Genomic DNA, 21,787 nt, shown 5'->3' with positions numbered 1-21,787 from the left:
GACAGGATATATATCCTCAGCTGCAGCCACTAAGAGCACCCCCTGTGCAAATTCACTACATTTCCTTATAAAAGGTGGGCCTTGCCCATCTCCCATCTCGTTCTCTTTCTCTTCCTTTGCTCTGGTCCCCCGGGACTGGTCTCTGCCCCCTTCTCTGCCCTTCCCCCAATAAACCTCCCATGTGAGCCTTGTTGTATGGCATGACTCCTTCTGGCTGCTTTTAAATTACAACAGTGAGTTTGAGGCCAGCTTAGGCTACAGGAGAGTCTATCTTAAAAAAACAAAACAAAGTCAGGCATGGTGAGTGGCACAGGCCTTTGATCCCAGCTATGGGGAGGTGGAGGCAGGTGAATCTCTATGAGTTCAAGGCCAGTAGAGGCCAGTATGGAGCTACATAGTAAATTATACACTCTCTCTCTCTCCCTCTCTCTCTCTCTCCCTCCCTCTCTCTCTCTCTCCCTTCCCTCCTCTATTTTTCTCTCTTTCTTGGTTTTTCAAGGCAGGGTTTCTCTGTGTAGCCCTGGCTGTCCTAAATTCACTCTGTAGCCCAGGCTGGCCTTGAACTCAGAGATCCGCCTGCCTCTGCCTCCCGAGTTCTGGAATTAATGGTATTTGCCACCATAACCAGCTGACCCTGTCTCAAAATAAACTAAAACAAACAAACAAACAAAAAACCCACAGCACAGGTGGTGGGAGCATGAGAAACCACAGGGAAACCCTGCCTTGAAACCACCCCCCAAACAAAACAAAACAAAAAGCCCACAACAACACAAACAACTATCACGTTATGAGAGCTAGTCACAAGACACAGGCTGTAATCTCAGCTCTTGGATAGGCAAGATGGGAGGAGCAGTAAGTTATGTAGCCTGGGCTACACGTCTAGAGACTCTCAAAACAAAACCAATAAACAACAACAAAACCAACAAACTGGACTTGAGAGAAGGCTCTATGGCTAAAAGCACTTGCTGCTTTTGCAAAAGACTCATGTTCTCCTAGTACCCGTGTTGAGTGGCTCATAATCCCTTATAACTCCAGATCCAAGAGATCCAACGCCCTCTTCTGGTCTTCTAGGGAGCCTACATTCACATGCATATACCCACACATAGACACACAGACACAGATACATAAACAATAAATAAATAAATAAATAAATAAATAAATAAATAAATAAATAAATAAATAAATAAATAAATAAAAACAATACTTAAAAAATATACTGGGCACACATCTTTAATCCCAGCACTTGGGAGGCAGAGACAGGCTGATCTTTGTGAGTTTGTGGCCAGCCTGGTCTACAGAGTGAATTCCAGGATAGCCAAGGCTACATAAAGAAACCTTGTTTGGAAAAAAAACAAAAATGCAGACATAAATAAAATGGGACCCTCTTTTCCTCTGGCTGTTCGAAGATCATTGACATCATAATGACACAATCACTGGACCAGGAAGTACATGACCAACCATCCAGTTCAGAGGGAAACAAACGGTCATCCTTCATCCCAGGAAGGCAAGAGTACCAAACACAGAACTGTGGGGAAAACTGGACAAAATGCACACCACCACAACCGATGTCATCTTTGTATTTGGATTGAGCTATCGTTTCTTGTGGTGGGAAGACAACTGGCTTCAGCCTAGTTTCATGACTCTTTGGATTACGCAAATAAAAATGAGGCGTGTAAGACATGGTCTATATGAGAAGAAAAAGACCTCAAGAAAACAGGGAAAGGAAACTGAGAACAGAGTGAAGGTGGTCGGGGGACTGCAGGGGCCAATGCTGACAATGGCAGAAGGTGAGCCGGAGAGTGGACGACAGCCCAAAGAGGAGATACTGGGGTGACGTGAGCCGCTCAGTGACGGCGCATTTTCCTTTGTGTGCTTTTGTTTTGTTTTGTTTTTTAGTTGTTCTTTTCTTTTAGTCAACTTTTTAAAAAATGTATTTATTTTTATTTCATGTGCATTGGTGTTGTGCTTGCCCGTGTGTCTGTGTGAGGGCACTGGATCCCCTGGAACTGGAGTTACACATATCTGTGAGTGACCATACGGGTGCTGGGAATTGAACCAGGGTCCTTTGGAAGAGCAACCAGTACTCCTAACTGCTAACTGCTGAGCCGTCTCTCTGTCCCCTCATTTTCCTTTTTTTTTTTTTTTTTTTTTTTTTTTTCTTGAGACAAGGTTTCTCTGTGTAACAGCTCTGGCTGTCCTTGAACTCTCTCTGTAAATCAGGCTGGCCTGGAACTCACAGAGATTCACCTGCCTCTGCCTCCTGAGTAGGATTAAAGGTGTGCACCATCACCGAGGGGCTCTTTTAAAAAAAAAAAAAAAATATTTGTTTTTATTTAAGTGTATGTATGTGCCTGCATGAGTTTTAACGCACACCACAGGTATACAGGTTCCTACGTAGGCCAGCCAGAGGACATCAGAAACTCTGGAACTAGAATTATGGGTATTTGTGAGCTTCCTGATGTGAGTGTGAGTGCTGGCAACCAACATCTGGTCCTCTGCGAGAATGGCAAATTCGCTGGGCGGTGGTGGCACATGCCTTTAATCCCAGCACTCGAGAGGCAGAGCCAGGCGGATCTCTGTGAGTTCAAGGCCAGTCAGATCTACAGAGCAAGATCCAGGACAGGCTCCAGAGCTACATAGAGGAACCCTGTCTCAAAAACAAACAAAACAAAGGTAAATTCTTTTAACTACTAAGCCAGCTTTCTAGTCCCAAAATGATGCAATTTTTTTTTTTTTTCCGAGACAGGGTTTCTCTGTGTAGCTTTGCGCCTTTCCTGGAACTCACTTGGTAGCCCAGGCTGGCCTCGAACTCACAGAGATCTGCCTGGCTCTGCCTCCCAAGTGCTGGGATTAAAGGCGTGCGCCACCACCGCCCTGTTTTTTTGCAAATTTCTAAAGAGAGGACTAATAAATTGTAAACACACACATACACACACACACACACACACACACACACACACACACACCACAAAACAGAAGATGTGCTGCATTCTGTTGTGCTTTCATGTTCCATAGCTCTCCTGAATGGAAAGCAGGGCTGGCTTCTCAGTGCTACATAGAACACTTTATGTACACTGTCTGTCCTAGTTGGGGTTTCTATTGCAGTGAAAAGACACCATGACCATGGCAACTCTTTACAATTCTTTTGTTGTTGTTGTTGGTTGTTTTTGTTTTGTTTTGTTTTGTTTTGTTTTTTCTCGAGACAGGGTTTCTCTGTGTAGTTTTGGTGCCTGTCCTGGATCTCACTCTGTAGACCAGGCTGGCCTCGAACTTACAGAGATCCACCTGGCTCTGCCTCCTAAGTGCTGAGATTAAAGGTGTGTGCCACCACCGCCTGGCCTCCATGGCAACTCTTATAAAGGAAAAGATTTAGTTGGGGCTGGCTTACAGTTCAGAGGTTTAGTCCATTATCGTCATGACAGCAAGCAAGGCAGACGTGGTGCTGGAGAAGGAGCTGAGAGTTCTTATGTCTTGATTCCAAAGCAATAGAAAGTGAACTGAGAGCTGGAGAGATGGCTCAGTGGTTAAGAACACTGGCTGCTCCTCCAAAGGTTCTGGGTTCAATTCCCAGCAACCACATGGTGGCTCACAACCATCTGTAATAATAAGATCTGGTGCTCTCTTCAGGACTGCAGGCATACATGTAGGCAGAACACTCTATACATAATCAATCAATAAATCTTTAAAAAAAAAAAGAAAAAAGAAAAGAGAAGAAAGAAAGAAAAGAAAGTGAACTGAAGCATTGGGCTTCGCTTAAGCATATATGAGACCTCAAAGCCCACCCGCACAATGACACACTTGCTCCAACAGGACCACACCTTCTCCAAGAAAGTCATACCTCCTGACAGTGCTGATCCCTGTGTGTTTATGGGGGCCAATTACACTCAAAGTACCACTCCTACCTTCACAGATCCTTCAAATTCTGTTCTCCCAGACAGACTATCCCAAGTCTGTATGGAAGGATGACACCTAACTGTTGCATCACCTCTGCTAATTCTCTTTCTTCACTGTCCCATCGGATTTTACTCACAAAATCCTAGTTCAAAAATGAAATTAAGAGCCAGGTGGTGGTGGCACATACCATTAATCCCAGCACTTGGGAGGCAGAGGCAGACGGATCTCCTTAAGTTCGAGGCCAGACTGGTCTACAGAGTGAGTCTCAGGACAGCCAGGGCTGTTACACAGAGAAACCCTGTCTCGAAAAACAAGCAAACAAACAAACAAACAAATAAATAAATTTTAAAAAAGAAAGAAAAAAATATTTTGGGGGGCCGGTGAGATAGCTCAGTAGTTAGAGCAGTTGTTCTTACAGATGACCTGGGATTGGTTCCCAGCACCTGTGTGGTGGCTCACAGCATCTGTAACTCCAGTTCCAAGGGTTCTGACACTCTCTTCTGACCTCTGTGTGCACCAGGCACACACATGATACATATATACATTCGGGCAAAACACTCAAACACATAAAATAAATACATCTTTCAAAAGGTTAAAAAAAAAAAAAGAGCACTATCTTCAGGAGGGTGTCTAGATAGTTCAGAGGGTAGAGTTTGCAACTGAGCTTGGTGATGATGGTTCGATTCCCAGGACCCACTCGGTGGAGAGAGCCACTCCCAGAAGTTGTCTTCTGACTTCTACATGTGCTATTGCATGTGCACACTCCACACACAACAGAAAAAAAAAATGAAACCCAAAATTTTGAAAGGCCCATTTGTGTTTTTTCTTTTTATGATATTCTGCCACATATCATGTCCATTTTTCTGCGGCAATTTTTTAAATTTTTAAAAATTACTTTTATTGTTAAATATAACACAAAATGCATGACTTTTTCGCATGTTTCTTTTTAATTAAAATTTTTATTTATCAGTGTGTGTACATACTTGGCATACCTGTGGAGGTTAGGGGACAACTTTGTTGATTTGGATTTCTCCATTCAACCTCTTGTGGCCTCCAGGGACTGAACTCAGGTTGTCAGGCTTGCCATTCCTGAATGTTTTTCTCTGACCTCCGCACAAGGGTTATGACCTGCACTCATACACACAGTAATAATAAAAACAAACAAACCACAATTTAAAGCTGGGCATGGTGCCACAAACCTCCAATTCCAGCATGAGGCAAGCTGATGGTGGGAGATCACCAGGAGTTCAAAGCCAGCTTGGACCACATAATGAATTCCAAGCTAACCTGTGTTACATATGGAGAGCTTGTCTTAAAACAAACAACCAACAAAAACATCAAACCAAAACCAAACAAACCCCCCAAGCAACAGCCAAATGCCGAAATCAACCTACCAAACAAACCAAACCAAACATAACCCACAATTGAACCATGCTATGGTAAGCAATCTGGGATATTTCCAGCTGGAGGTCATGGGCACACTGCTACTGTGAATGTTCTTGTAGGCAACACTGATACTATGATTCTGCATTTCCTATATGGCTAGTAGTAGGGCTGCTGAGACACAGAGTATGTGCAGCTTCAATTTCACAAGACTATATCCAAGTCTTTTCTAAAGGGGTCATTCCAGTAGTGACAGGGTTTGCTGGTCTTCATTGATTTGCGTTGATATATGCATGGCCTTTGGGAATTAGCCTCTCATCATTAGAGCATGCCCCCCTTCCCACTGAGTGAATTTGCAAGGCTTTTAAAGAGAGACTGGTCTTCCTTCCCAACAGAATGGAAAATAGAATTGGGAAAAAAAATGGAATAGTCAAACTTTGAAATATTTAAGTGAGAAACAAGAGTCGGGGTAGGCCTTCTTATTAATCTAATTTGTTGTCTCCCGTATCATTAATACAAATAATCATCACAGAATTTTCATGGGATGGTCTGGAATATAAGATACCAAAAATATAGTGATAGCCGGGCAGTGGTGGCGAATGCCTTTAATCCCAGCACTCAGGAGGCAGACGCAAGTGGATTTCCGTGAGTTCGAGGCCAGCCTGGTCTACAGAGTGAGATCCAGGACAGGCTCCAAAGATACACAGAAACTCTGTCTCAAAAAAAAAAAAAAAAAATAGTAATAATGGTATTTAAGTATTGAGTATGGCTGGGCAGTGGTGGCACTCCCCTTTAATTCCAGCACTCGGGAGGCAGAGGCAGGGAGAATCTCTGTGAGTTCCAGCCTGGTCTACAGAATGAGTTCCAGGATAGCCAAGCTACACAGTGAAACCCTTTCTCAAAAAACAAAAACAAACAAACAAACCCATTACCTATATTAACTAACTTAATCCTCATAACAGCCCTAACAGGAAAGCATGTTACTACTACTACTACTACTACTACTACTACTACTACTACTATTAGCCTTCCCATTTCTGGAGGAGGTTTTCTTGTTTGTTTATGACGGACTCTCATGTAGTCCAGTGTAGCCGGAAGTTGCAGGACCGGGTGGGACAGAAACTTCCGGCTACAGTCCAGGCTGACTGTAGCTGAGGATGACCTCTTGCATCCACTTCCTAAGTGCAGGGATTATAGGCAGATGTCACCAAGCCTGGCTCCTTTTTTGGGGGGGGGGGGTTCTGACAGGGTTTCATTCTGAAGCCCATGCTAGCCTGAAACTCACTAGAGTAGTCTCAAATTTGGAGTTAGCTTTCTTTCTCTGGAGTGTTGGAATTACTGTGTGAACTGCCACACTTTGTTTAGAAGCAATCAAATAAGTAAGTAAGTGTGTGTGAAGTATATATGTATGCATGTATGCATGTATCTATGTATGTGTTGGTTCTGGGGATAGAACCTAGATATGCTAGGCAACCCAGTCCTAACCCAGTAAATTAAGAAGATTTATTTAGTTTTATGTGTTTGAGCTTGTGCCTACAGGTATGCATGTATGCCATGTGACTGTCTGTGGAAGTCAGATCAGGGCATCAGATGCCCTATAACTGGAGTTACAGATGGTTGTGAGCCACCAGGTCGGTGCCAGGGACTTAACCCAGGTCTTCTGCAAGAGTAGCTGGCACTTTAAACCACGGAGCCATCTCTAAATCCCCTGCTCTGGCCCATTTGTAGACAATAAGCAAGGAACTACACTGAAGGTGATCTAAGCAGAATTAGTCAACTGAGAAAATATGGACTGATAGGGAACTTTTTTATTTGAAAAGTTAAGTCTTTCACACGTTTGTACAGTATTTACGTAATTGCCATCCCTGTGTCCTCCTCCTCCAGTTCCTTCTGTGCCCCTTCCATTTCCACTCAGATTCACAACCCCTCCTGTAATTTAAAGGCAGGATTCAGGATAAGTAAAATAAAGATAGGTCTTGCTGTGTAGCCCAAGGTAGCCTCCAATTGGCATCTTCCTGTTTCAGCCTCTCAAGTGCAGGGATGCCAGCACCACCACATTTGGCTAAAGATGTCTTCTTATGTTATCCTTATTCTTGAGGATAACTAAGGACATAACGAATGGCATTGCACCCAAGCTTCTATTTCCTCGTGACCATAGAACTGCATCATGCCTCAGGGTGTCCTCTCTCCCTCTGGCCTCAGGCATGCTGGGCAAGCACTCCCACTGAACTGTTCCCCCAGCCCTTGCCTCTTCTTTGAAGAAAGACAAGTGCATACATATCCTTTCTTTTCTTCAGTTCTCCTTCTGGTCCCTTGCTCTTTGTGCCACAGGGAAGGCAGACTTCTGCAGGTGTGAGGGAACAGGAAAGTGTTTGGAGGCAAGGGAGGGGAGAAAGATGAGAAGGAGGGACCAAGAGTACATGGAAGGTAGAGGGGATACTTTCTTTAGGTTAGGTTTTTTGTTTGTTTTTGTTTTTGTTTTTTAAAGTCTGTGGTCCATAGATTAGGAACTCCATGAAGTTTTGCTCCAAATAATGAGAAAATTAACATTTCCTCCAATTGTGAACGTAGACAAAATCTTAGTGGTTTTAGCGGTACCTGTGACTTTGTCATCAATATGTCATAGCTTCATAGTGTATGACAGTTGTTTCAGATTTCCTTAAAAAAATGACTCGTTTATGACTTCAAAGTTAGAATGGTCATTCAATTAATTATTACTTGGTTATTATTAAAAGGCACCTATATTGCTCTAGTATTTTTTTTAGCAATATTTTGAAAACTGTTTTTTTTTTTTGTAACAGTTTTCCAGGTCCTTGATTAACAACATGTATCACCATGCCTGTCCTAAAATTTTAGGGGCTAGCGATGGTTCCGAGGTTAAGAGCACGTGTTTGTTCTTTCATAAGACACAGGCTTGGTTTCCAGCACCCACACAGTAGCTCCAGCAGTCTGTAACTCCAGTCTCTCCAGGGATCAGTGTCTAGCCTCCAAGGACACCAGGCATGTACACAGTGCATTTTACATACATATACATACACATAAACATCTTTAAAAAATCAAAACTATATTTTAGTATAACTAGTTTTCTTTGGATTTCTCTGTACCCCAGGTGATCCTCCTGGGATCCTAGATGCATTTAATATGATTTATAGAAACATTCTGAGAAAAAGTCTTTCTGTGTCACTAAGACTGAAAAAAGTGAAGACTTCTGATTTATGGGTATTTTCTTTTTAGGTCTTATGTCACATGTCTACTAGGGCCTAAAGAGTCCTTTAAGTAGCTTCAAGACCCAAGGCTCGCTCATAGTTTTCGTATTCGTTTTGCAATAGACCCTTGCTCCTCTGCCTTCATGCTGTCTTGCCATTATTTTCGTCCTAATTTTAGCTGTGTTTTTCTTTTTACGATTTGGGAAAGTCGATCCTTTAGCATGTCACACTCGTCATTTGTGGATTGTTTACTCTCTTTTGTGTTATGGAATTCCTCGGGACAACATTCATTTCTTACTGGTATTTGAAACTGAACAAATTAAAAAAGTAAGATTCCCTGCTAAGTCTGGATGTTGTCCTGTTTTTCTTTTCTTCCTTCCTTCCTTTGTTTTTTTAAAAATTTATTCTTCTCTCATATATTACATCCCAGTTTCCCCTCCCTCCTCTCCTCCCAATCCCTCCCACCTCCCCTCTCCCCCAGATTTACTCCTCTTCCTTTCCCCTTCAGAAAAGAGCAGGCCTCCCAGGAATATCAAACAAACATGGCATAAACAGTTACGATAAGACTAGGCACATAACCTAACATCAAGACTGGACGAGGCGATCCAGTAGGAGGAAGAGGGCCCCCAAAGCAGGCAAAAGAGTCAGAGACAGCCCCTGCTCTCACTTTTAGGAGTCCCACAAGAAGACCAAGCTACACAACCATAACATATACGCAGAGGACCTGGGTCAGACCCATACAGGCTCCCTGACTGTCGGTCTGTCTGTGTGAGCCCCTGTGAGCCCTGGTTAGTTGATTCTGTGGGCCGTGTTTTGGTGGTTTGTTTCTGATTTTGTGGCCGGATTTAAAATTTAAAAACTTTTTTTTTGAAATACTCTCCATGTAGCCCAAGCTGGCTCTTGAACTTAATACTTTTCTACTTTAGTGTCTTGTGCTAGAATCACAGGCGTAGGCCATCCCGCTTGGTTAATTAATATATATATATATATATATATTTAGTTGGAATGCTTAGGAATGGTATGAAAATCAGTATCTACAAAGGATGTGCTTGAGATTAAGTCTTTCTCTCCCTTGGTCTGCTGGGTAGTCCATTTCATCCCAGGAGGTAACCACTGTTACCACCTCTGAGTGATTTTTGACAATCAGCTCTCTCTCAATTCCTTCCTGGTCTGTGAGATGTGTGGCTTTTCCAGGCCCTCATGACCTCAAATCTGGTTGGCTTTGTACATAAACATTTATATGTGGATATTTAATGTACATATACAAAATCTCTCTCCCTATGGCCTTCCAGGCCGGGTTTTCATCACATCGCTTCCTGGATGAAGAACCTGGAAGGGTGAGGGGCAGGGGTTGGGGGTGACAGGGAAGAGGACCTGAGGGACTGAGGCCAGGGGTTGAGTGATGGACTGCTGTGAGGCACTGTAGGGATTCTTATTCTTATTTCTCCCACTAGGCCCCCTTCCAGCTCCGTCCAGCTCAAGCCTCTCCTTTCCTAGGGCCGAGACAGAGATGGAGAGATACAGAGACAGAGACGCCGAGGCACCAGCATCTCTCCCCCCCCTCCACCGTCCCGCCCCACAGCTCTGACAGACGTCCACTCTCAGCCAATGGCACTCGCGAATCGCCCTAGACGGGCCAATGAGAGACAGAGGAGGGCGGAAGCTTGCCCGCCCCCCCCCACTCTAGGCTTGGTTGAGCCGTGCAGGTAGGTCCGGGGCCGGGGGAGCTGCCGTTGGCACTACTGCCCCGGGGGGTGGGGGCGCGGCGGGTCGGGGTGATGGTGGCGCAGAGTGGGGCGTCCCGTCCCGGGGACGCCGCGGGGGGCGCCGCCGCGGGGCGGAGGGAAGCTGAGGGGTCGCGGGAGCGGGCGCCGCCGAGGGCCCTGAAGGCGGCCGGGCTGAGGACGCGGGGACGCGTGTGTGGGGCGCGGGGACCCCCGGCCGGCGCCCACCCGCAAGGCCTGGGCCTCGGGCCGTGGGCCGCGGCGGACCCGGAGCCTGGCGGCCGGCGGGCCGTGGGAGGGGGGCGCCGCCGAGAGGAGCCCCGGGGCGCCAGGCCGAGCGAGGTGGGACGGACCGCGGCGGACAGGACGGGAAGCGGCATCCCGCGGGCCGTCCCCTCCTGAGGCAAGTCGGGCAGCGGCCCCGGACTCCGGGCCGCGAGCCCCGGCCCCGGCCGCCCCCTCCTAACAATGGGGACCGGGCCGGAGGAGTCGCGGGCCGCGGGGGGTGGGGGAGGCTCCGGGACGAGGGTCCGAGGCGGGGGAGGGGCGCGGACTCGCGCTCTCCGGGATGTCGGCCCCGCGGTTCGGTGGAGCTGGGGGTCGCGGCGCGGCGCGTCACGGGGTCGGGAGGGGGGGCGCCGCTCAGGCTTGCCGGAGAGTCGGGTCAAGAGTCAAACTCCTCCGGCCCCCACCCCCCAGATCCGATGAGCGGTAGGCAAAGTGATGCCAAGTCTCCCTAACCGATGTGACAAACGCGGAGACGGAGCAGACCCACTCCAGAGCTTTATTTCATTTTTTAAAACGGGGGACCTCGACCCTGATTTTAAGAAATTATTTTTAAGGAGGTGAGTGTGTTATTTTTGTGTTCCTACTCGGGCTAGCCTCCATTTTAAGTGAAGCAGTAACTGGTTAAGCTGGAATTTTCATTCAGGCCTAGGACTTAAGGCTCCTACAAGGGGTCATTTAGTCCACCCTTCTGAGTTCCTACAAACTTAACATCCTCCATCTTCAAAATGAATTCCTCTGATCTGCTTTTAAAGATCTCCGGGCAGGGGTTGGGGATTTAGCTCAGTAGTAGAGTGCTTGCCTAGCAAGCACAAGGCCCTGGGTTCGGTCCTCAGCTCTGGAAAATTAAAAAAAAAAATCTCCGGGCAAGAGGGGCTCCCCCGTCCCCCCCCCCCCCCCGCCCCCTTTTTTGCTTGTAGTACTTCAGTGAAGAATAGATATTATTATTATTATTATTATTTAGAATCAGCTCTGAAACTTAATTTTAAGAAAAGTTAGGACATCAGAATTGTCAGAGAGGTTTTAAGTTTATTAAATAAAAGTAGCTGTAGACTTTTTCAGGTGGTTAGTTAATAAATCATCTTCAGTAGTGCTTATGAAATACTCTGAGAGAATAACTTTTCATCTGGGATTTTGGTTTTCTGAATCTTTGATAAGTAATTTCCAATTATTTAAAATTTATGTTCTCCTTTGATGTAAAATATTTCCACACATAGAGATATACATATACCCTTTCCAAAGGGAATTGTATATTGTACCCTTTTTTTGTTTTGTTTTAATATCATCTCAGTAAGTAGCCTTGCCTGGCCCCAAACTCACTATATATACCAGGTTTGTGTTGAACTCTTAGGTCGCAGCCTGCCTCAGCCTCCTCTGAGTGCTGGGGTCAAAGGTGTGCACCACACCCAGCAGCACTCGTACTCTTTTTTAGGATGGTAAGGCAGTTGGCACTTAACATCCTTCCCAGACAGAATAAGAATAAATAAGAATAATATTTACATATTCTAGATTATTTTCATCTAAATGAAAAATCCTCCTTTTCAGATCTTCCCACTTCCTTATCCGTGGTAACTGAGGGAATTACTTAGTCTCTTCCTGCTTATTTCTGAGTCTCGTCTGAACTATTCCTGACACTATGAATGCTATTTGGATGCCTCTTAAGGTAAGATATATTGGCTTTTCCTTATTATTTCATAGTATTGTAGAATCAGGAATGTTGGTTCACCTATTTGTGTAAATACAGGGTCTCATTGTAGCCCAGGCTGACCTGGAACTTTTTAGGTTGCTGAGCATGGCCTTAACTTCATGAACGTCCTGCCTCAACATTCCAAATGCTCGGATTATAGATGTTGGCTTATGCCCCAGATCTATCTAGAATGTTCTTGAATTTGCTGCTCTTCACATACCTTACAGGATACTCATCCTCAGAACTATTAGCTTCTTAGGATTTGTATTATTGCTGTTCTTGATTATTGGTGTTAAAATATTAATGAAGTTCTCAAATTAACTTTTATTATAATGGTGAGTTCATCTTTTTACCTTTAAATTATTACAGTTTACATACTTGTAAAATTCTGTTCCAAACCTGGTAGATGGGTTGGCAGTTCAGACTTCGAGGTCCATTTTCAAACAGGTACTTTAGAGTCATATGAACTTGGGTGTGTCCTACTTTTGCAAATCAGTAGCTGATTCATGTGTTACAAAAGATGTGTCATTAACCATTTGTTTACTCTGAAGTTTCATATAGTATATTAAGGTTTATGTGTACAACTCTTGAATGCCCTACTGCTCCTTAGGCCAGTGCATGAACCCTTACACTAATTTTTTTCAGCAGGTAGCCCATTGAAAAGGCCCTTTCTTTTCATAGGGTGGACCTTACTTGGGCAGTGTGGACAGTGACCATTTGATAAAAAAGCTTTCCATGATGGTGGTTCTTTGTCTCTTATGTCTCTTTCTGAGCTGTTGTTCAGAGATGGCAAAAAAAACTCTAAGTTAGGACTAAGCAGAGGACAGAGCTTAAGGCATGAGAGTGAGGAAGTGAGAGGAAGGACCAAGAACTGATAAGTAGTGCTAGAAGTCCTCCGTCAGCCTGGCCTTCCTTGAGAGTTAGAGAACAATATAGTTAAGATTGTTTGGTGTGAGCTGCTCCATGTAAGTCCAAAGTAGTGTAGTGGGTAAATCAGAATAATGCAGTCTGTGTAACCTAAATATTTAGACTTTTGGGAAATCTTTGGATAATGTAGACTGAGTCTTACCCTCATTATGTTCTAGCTGCTCTTGTTGGATAATGAGTGCGTATATTAATATAAAGGGTCCAAAGTGACACATTCTTTCCAGCCTTTTGGAGGGCTTGAATGGGGAGATAGCCTGAAGTTCTGAGTGCCTAGGAGCTGGAGGACCTGTGTAACTGTGTTTCCACTTCTCTTTAAAAAAAAAAAAAAAAAAAAAAAAAGATTTATTTTTATTTATGTGCATTGGTGTTTTGCCTGCATGTGTATCTGTGTGAAGGTGTCAGTAGTGAGCTCTGCCATGTGGGTGCTGGGTATTGAACCCGGGTCCTTTGGAAGTGCTCTTAACTGCTGAGCCATCTCTCCAGCCCTCGTGTTTCCACTTTTTAACAATTGTTTTGTGCCAGGACTTGCTGACCTCTATGATCAGTATATTAGATTTCATGTTGCACTTTCCTTGGTTTTATGGTAGTGAATATATTGAGGGCTACTTTTTAAAGAGATGTGTGTGTAATGTTTAAGGTTTTACCTCTAGTTATTGGTAAATCTGGGGTGTTATAATACTGTAACCCCTATTGTTGGACCAGAGTTCTTTGGCATGGCAGAAATACAGCCAACAGTCAGTGTTCTGTGGTGTGTATGAAATATTTATTATCTGTTAACTACTTGAGAATGTAGTTACATGGCTGCCTTAGTTTTATGTTCCCTACCAATCCTTTGATCGGTGTAAAAATGTGCTAAGTCTAAACTTGGTTGTTTTGAGATAAGAATCTTGCTATGTAGCCTAGACTGGCCTAGAACTCTAATGACTCAGCCTCCCAAGTGCTGAGATTATGGGCATATGCCATAAACTTTTTTCCTTCATATTTTCCTCCCATTTTTATACTTAAGAACATTCAAAATTTGGCAGAAATGGTATTTTTCTGTATTTTCAGATTGGAGTATATTTTTATTTATTAAATTTATTTGTTTGTGTTTTATGTATATTGGTGTTTTGCCTGCATGTATGTCTGTGTGAGGGTGTCAGATCCTGGAGTTACAGACAGTTGTGAGCTGCCATGTAGGTGCTGGGAATTGTACTGGGATCCTCTAGAAGATCAGCCAGTGCTCTTCTTAACCACTGAGCCATCTCTCCAGCCCTTTGTAGACCAGGCTGTCCTGGAGCTCACAAGAGATCCTCCACGTGCCTCTTCCTCCCAAGTGCTGGGATTAAAGACATGCGTCACTGCTGCAGCCGCCGCTGCCACCGCCACCACCACCAGCGAGTCACATTTTTAAATAAAAAGAAATGAGACCTTAATTAAAGTGTATATATTATGACAGAATGTTCTTTTCTTTCCTTTCCTTTTCTTTTTTTTTTTTTTGGTATGGTGTTGGAGATCCTAGGCAAGCATTATACTACTGAGTTTTAGCTTCAGGCCCTAAAATTTCTATATTTCTCATAGTTTGTTTCATTTACCTCATTTTACTCTAATTTAGTTAAAAATTTTACATGTATTTATTTGTGTATGCACGCATATACATGTGTGTACACATATGGGCCATAGTTTAGGTGCTGTGTGGAGGTCAGAGGACAAAGGTCAGCTTGTGGGAGTTGGGCCTCTCCTTTCACCAAGTGGGTTTTCAAAATCAACCTCAAGTCATTAGGCCCAGCAGCAGGGTTTTTTTTTTCCCTTTTTTCTTTTAACATTTAAAAAGTATTATATTGTTTTATATGTGTGGATTTACAGATGGTTCTAAGCCACTGTGTGGGTGCCAGGAAATGAACCCAGGTCTTCTAGAAGGTCAGCCAGTGCTCTAACCCTTTACATACCCTAAGCAATCATTTTTACATGCTGAGCTGTCTTGCTGGTCCCTAATTAAATCAAATTATTTATTTATTTATTTTGTTTTGTTTTTTTGAGGCATGGTCTCTCTATGTACCCCTGGCTGGCCTAGAACTCACTATGTATACTAGGCTGGCCTCATACTTGCAGAGATCCACTTGCTTCTGAATCCTGAGTGCTGGGTTTAAATGCATGTGCTGCTACCCCTGGCCTAAATTTTTTTTTAATGTTTACTTATTTCTGAGTGTCTCTGTGTGTGTGTATACATAACTTACATGGGGAGTCAATTTTCCTTCTGCCATGTGGGTCCTGAGGATCAAACGCAAATTGGCAGACTTGGCTTGCAAGTACCTTTACCTTCTGAGGTGTCTCACCAACCTATTTCTTTCTTTTTTATTTATTTGGATTTTTGAGACAGAGTTTCTCTGTGTAGCCCTGGCTGTCCTAGAACTCACTCTATAGACCAGGCTGGCCTCAAACTCAGAGGTCCACCTGCCTCTGCTTCCCGAGTGCTGGGGTTAAAGGGGTGCACCGCCACCATCCAGATTTCTTAATTTTTTAAAATATGTGTGTGAGGTATATATACATGTTTGTGTGAGTGTGTGCATGTATATGTATAGGTATGTATACATATATATGCATATGGAGGCCAAAGGTCATTGTTGGATGTCATCTATCGCCATCCATCATATTTTTTTAAGACAGGGTCTCACTGAACCTGGAGCTCATCTAATAGGCTTGGTTACCTGGCCAATGAGCTAGGGATCTTCTCATCTCCACCTCCTAGTGCTTGGGTTGTAGATACTTGCTGCTGTTCCTGGCTTTTTTTGTTTAGTTGGTTTTTTTTTTTTTTTTTTTTTTGGATTTTTTGAAACAAGGTTAAAATATTATATCTTTTCACACATAAAGCATTTTGTTATGACTTAAAAGTGTGTGATGCTGCTACAGTACATATGTGGAGGTTGGAGAACAAACAGTTTTCTCTGTCCTTTTACCTTTATGTGTTTTCTAGAAATTGAACTCAAGATGTCAGGCTTAAATGGCAAGAGCCTTTCCCTGCTGAACCCTTTTGCTTGCTTTTTTAACTTTTTTTTTTTTTTTTTTGAGGCAATTTCTCACTGTTACCTTGGCAGGCCTGAAACTCTCCGTGTAGACTAGGCTGGCCTTGATTTTTTGGTTTTTTTGGTTTTTTTGAGACAGGGTTTCTCTGTGTAGCTTTGCGCCTTTCCTGGAACTCACTTGGTAGCCCAGGCTGGCCTCGAACTCACAGAGATCCGCCTGCCTCTACCTCCCGAGTGCTGGGATTAAAGGCGTGTGCCACCACCGCCCCTAGGCTGGCCTTGAATTGAGAGAGATGCTTGCTACAGTACACATGGGGAGGTCAGAAGAGAACTTTCAGGGATCATCTCAGCTCTCTACTTCTTCATGTGGATCCCCATGATTGAACTCAGCCTTGGCAGCAAGCGCCTCTACCTTCTGAGCCATCTTTCCGGCCTACCACCTTTTTTATAAATGTTTTCCTGCTCATTCTCACTTCTCCCTTCTGGGTTCAGATCTTTTTTGCCTGCATGATATTTGAGTCACCTTATTATTCTCTTTGATTGCCTTCTATCTTCCACATCTATCAGAAGTGATCTGGTAAATGCCGATCTTATTGAATGATCTTATCCTTTTCTACTGTGGCTGCTCAGCTTGCAAGGTGTAATTCAGTTGCTTTAGCCAGGCACTTTGATGGCCTGCCTCCAGTCGTCTCACACTCAGAGGTATGGATGTGTTGGCAGTTCTGTATGTGTACTCTGTTCCTGGCCTCTGGGCCATCACACAGGCAGTTGTCTTTTTTACTATCTCCTGGAGACGTATTTCTCTTCCTTTTGTTTTTAAATGTTTCTGTGTGTCTGTATGAATGTATGCCATGTGTGTGAATGGAGGCCAGAAGAGGGCATCAGGTCCTTTGGAGAGCTGGAGTGAGCTTTGTGAGCCACCCACAGTGGGTGCTTCTGGAAGAAGAAGATGTGCTCCTAACTACTGAGTCATCTCTCTAGCTCTCTCCTCCTTCTTTAGTAACAGTTATCACAATAACATTAACAACAACAGAAGCTGTCACTGTATCTTGTGACCCTGGTCCCTCAGTGTGCAGTGCTTGTACTGCTTGCTGTGGGTGTCCATGCCTAGGACATCTAATGCTGAGGGGCCACTAGTTTGCTTCTCTTTCACTTTGTGCAGTCCGTAAGTTCTTTGGGAGTGAAGGCTGGTTCTTCCTCTTTTCTTTTTCTTTTTTTGTTTTTGTTTTTTTCAGACAGGGTTTCTGTGTGTGTGTGTGTGTGTGTGTGTGTGTGTGTGTGTAACAGCTCTGGCTGTCCTGGAACTTCTCTGTCTCCTGAGTGCTGGGATCAAAGGCATGCACTACCACCCACCCAGTTCTTTTTTTTTGAGACAGTTTCTCTGTGTTGCCCCAGCTGTCCTGGAACTCACTCTGTAGCCCAGGCTGGCCTCGAACTCACAGAGATCTGCCTGGCTCCGCCTTCCGAGTGTTGGGATTAAAGGCATGCACCACCACCGCCTGGCATAAATTGTTCTTACACATTAATGAGTGATTTTTGCCCTCCCTTTGTCTAGAACATGTTAAGTATAAGTTTAAGAGACAAAGAACTTAACACGGTGTGTATGTGATGTTTGTAACAATAGTTGTGTCCAGTTTATCTGCCTCTTGATCATGGTTATATATGACCAGCAGAGGGAGCCAAAGTTACTTATGACTATCTCAACTGATTTTTCAAGTTTGTCAAGAGAAAGTAATAACTTTGACAACAAACGTGATAAAAGTTTACAAAAAGAAATGATAAATCGGGGCTGGAGAGATGGCTCAGAGGTTAAGAGCACTGTCTGCACTTCCAGAGGTCCTGAGTTCAATTCCCAGCAACCACGTGGTGGCTCCCAACCATCTGTAATGAGATCTGGTGCCCTCTTCTGGCATGCAGACAGAACACTGTATACATAATAAATAAATATTTAAAAAAAAAAAAAAGAAATGATAAATCACCAGGTGGTAATGGCACATACCTTTAATCCTAGTACTCAGGAGGCAGAGGCAGGCGAATCTCTGAGTTCAAGGCCAGCCTGGTCTACAAAGTGATTTCCAAGACAGCCACGGCAGTTACACAGAGAGACCCTGTCTTGAGAAACTAAAGTAAAGAAAAGAAAGAAAGAACTTAATCATCAAGAAGCATATGAGAAACATTTTTATTCTGATAATTAATCAAAGGTATACAAAGTAAATGATTTTCACCTATTAAATTGGCAAATGAAACTGTCAGAGATACTAAAAATTCTCTAAATACTACTTGTGGGAATGTGCACTGGGCCAGATTTTTCTTGAAGAGAGTGGGTAATACGTATCAATAAACCTAAAAATATCCTTCAACTGGGGTTCCAGTTCTATGAATTTATCCAAAGGGGGAAAGATATTTATAAATATTTGTAAATAAAGAGACCCATTGTAGCATATTAAAGAAAATTAAGACTACCTCTAAATGAGCAGCAAGATTAATGGGAAGATGAAGATAATTATTATTATTATTGTTGTTGTTATTATTTTTTATTTGTTTTTTTTGAGACAGGGTTTCTCTGTGTAGCTTTGCACCTTTCCTGGAACTCACTCTGTAGCCCAGGTTGGCCTAGAACTCACAGAGATCCGCCTGCCTCTGCCTCCTGAGTGCTAGGATTAAAGGCGTGTGCCACCACTGCCCGGCCAGTCTCTATTTACTTTTAAAATTTTATTTTTATTTATATGTATCGTGTGTGCAGTGCCCAAGGAAGCCACAATAGGGCATTGAATCCTCTGGATTTGGTGTTGTAGGTGGTTGTGAGCCAATTGAAATGGGTGCTTGGGGTGTTGGGGATTTAGCTCAGTGGTAGAGCGCTTGCCTAGCAAGTGCAAGGCCCTGGGTTCGGTCCTTAGCTCCAGAAAAAAAAAAGAAATGGGTGCTTAGAACCGAACTCAGGTTCTTTGGAAGAGCAGTAAAACTGTTAACTGAAAAGCCATCCCTCTAGCCTCTATTTTTGGGACAGTGTCTCACTGTGTGGCTGTGGCTGGCTTGGGACTCTATGTTGGCCATGCTGGCCTTGAACTCACAGAGAGAGTCTGCCTTTGCCTTCCAGTCCTGGGATTAAAGGGGTGTTCCACCATGCCCTGCTGAAATTTAATAATTAATTTAAGAGTCTCACTGTAGTAGTCTTGGCTATCCTGGAACTCACAGAGATCTGTCTGTCTCTACCTCCTAAGTGGTGAGATTGAAGGCAGGAGTCCAACATGCCTGACCGAAATAAAATGTTTTGAAGATTAAAAAAAATTTTTTTAGTTGTGTTTATTTTACTTGAGTATGACTCTTTTGCCTGCATGCATGTATATGCACCACTATACTGAGTGCCTGTTGCTCTCAGAGGTCAGCAGAGGGTGTCGGAGCTCCAGAAACTGGAGTTACAGATTTGTTTTTGTTTCTTTTTTCTTTTTTTGGTTTTTCGAGACAGGGTTTCTCTGTGTAGCTTTGCACCTTTCCTGGAACTCGCTTTGTAGACCAGGCTGGCCTCAAACTCACAGAGATCTGCCTGCCTCTGCCTCCCTAGTGCTAGGATTAAAGGCGTGTGCCACCCCCGCCCGGCTTGTTTTTGTTTCTTGAGACAGCTTCTTGCTATGCAGCCCTGTACTGCTTGGAACTCTGTTTAAACTAGACAGGGCTTGACAATCCTGCTTGTGTTCCTGGAGTGCTGGTGTTACAGGTGTTCACCTCTAAGACTGCTTTTTGGAGGTTTTTTTTATCTTGAGAATGTTAGGATGGAAAGCTGTATAAAGGATTCTAAGTATGAAATAGAAAAATATATGTTTGTTACACATATAAAAATAGATAAAGAGAATGGAAGGAACTTTGCCAACAACTTACTTGCTTTTGGAAAAGCAGAACCAATTTGCTGACAACTCACTGTCACGTAGTAACCAGAAGTTTCATTGAGGCTCTCATCCGTCTCTGTCTTGATTGGCACCATGGAATGTTGGGTTGAAGAAATACTCTTAGAACCTTAGGGCTTCTTGAAATTACTTCTGTCTTGTTGGACGCTAAGGTGAATTTATCCATAGATGTAAGCACTTCTTAAAATCTATTTTTAACTCCATATACCACTTGGTGATAACCCATCCCATAGATTTCTTTTATGTCTTTTTTTTTTTTCCTTTTTTTTTTTTTTGAGACAGTTTTTCTGTATAGCCCTGGCTATCCTGAAATTCTCTCTATATACCAGGCTTGCCTTGCACTCAGAGATCCACCTGCTTTTGCCTCCCAAAGACGTGTGCCACCACTGCCTGGCTTGTTTTTTTTTTTTTTTTGTTTGTTTGTTTGTTTTATAGAAAGACACATTCTAATTTTTGATTGTAAGTGGTTAATATATTGTATTAAGATTTGGTTGATTAGAATTACCATATTGGATTTTTCTTGTTTTTTTTTTTTTTTTTTTTCTTTCGAGACAAGGTTTCTCAGAGTAGATCTGGCTGCCCTGGAACTCACTCTGTAGACCAGACTGGCCTCAAACTCAGAGTCTGCCTGCCTCTATGTCGCAAGTGCTGGGATTAAAGGCATGCGCCACCAACACCCTCCTAATTTTAGTATTTTATGTAGGGGTATTTTGCTTGCATGTATGTGTGTGCACCATGCCTATACAGGCCAGAAGAGGACATTGGATCCCCCTGGGACTAGAGTTATAGCCAATAGTGAGGTGCCAATGTGGGTGTTGGGGATTGAACCTCACTCAGGTCCTCTGAGGAGCAACTGGTGCTCTTAAAACCACTGAGCAGTATCTCCAGCCTTGGGTTTTTCTATCTTCTAAAAATAAATCACATTGTCCCTTGATTTTCGTGTTTTCTCAGTTGAAGATGCATGGTTTTTAAATTTAATATTCAGGAAAACCTGCTTCAGCCTCTTCATTCATTTGACCTTCTCTGGGTCTTTGACAGCTTGATTTCCCCTCCTGAATTTATAATAATCACCTAGAACTACTTACTTTTTTCTTTTATTATATTTTGAGATGGAGTCTTGTTATGTAGTCTAGGCCCTGCTTCGGCCTTCTAAATTCTGGGATTACAGGCATATGTTAGCACACTTGGTATTTATTTACTTATTTGATTTTTGAGGTGGGTCTCTAGCCCAGGCTGGCCTTCAACTCACTCTGCTTCTCCTGCTTTTCCTTTGTGAGTTTTGGGAATATAGAATGGTTTATGTGGTACTGGGGGTAGATTCCAGTGCTTTCTGTTTGCTACAAAAGCACTCTGCCAACTGAACTACATCCTCAACCCTGCTTTATTTTTCTATTAGCATTTTTGTACATTATTTATTTTCTGTGAATGCTTGTGCATGTATGAGATCACAGAAGCATACCATGTGACTCGTGTGGAGAGCAAAGGACAGCTTGCATGAATAAGTTCTTCCACCATGTAGATTCCCGGGAGAACTCAGGTCCTCCTCATAAGCCCTGGCAACAGGCCTTTACCTGCTAAGTCACTTGCTGGTCTGAGGCTTTTATTTTTTATTACTAAACTTTTTTTGAGCTGTGTAGGTAGCACATGCTTGTAAATACCACCAGCACTTGTAAGTTTGAGGCCAGTTGGGGCTACATAGTGAATTGAAAGGCTACCTGGACTACAGAACAAGACTCTGTCTTAAAATACTACCCCTCTACCCCCAGAAAAAAATTAA

General features: G+C 43.4%; 1 protein-coding gene across 4 annotated transcripts in view; it reads left to right on the top strand.

The window, feature by feature from the left end:
* The first annotated feature begins 11,741 nt into the window (after window positions 1–11,741).
* Window positions 11,742–21,787, top strand: part of Kansl1 (KAT8 regulatory NSL complex subunit 1) — a 140,906-nt gene continuing 130,860 nt past the window's right edge. The window contains exon 1 of one of the 4 annotated variants that reach the window (XM_059271938.1): window positions 11,742–12,155. The gene's annotated coding sequence lies outside the window, so the exon portion shown is untranslated. The remainder of the gene's footprint in view (window positions 12,156–21,787) is intronic. The other 3 variants (XM_059271936.1, XM_059271940.1, XM_059271939.1) reach the window with 3 other exon arrangements.

Source organism: Peromyscus eremicus, chromosome 8a (assembly GCF_949786415.1).
Source record: "Peromyscus eremicus chromosome 8a, PerEre_H2_v1, whole genome shotgun sequence".
NCBI lineage: Eukaryota > Metazoa > Chordata > Mammalia > Rodentia > Cricetidae > Peromyscus > Peromyscus eremicus.
This window is presented reverse-complemented; position numbering and strand designations above follow the sequence as displayed.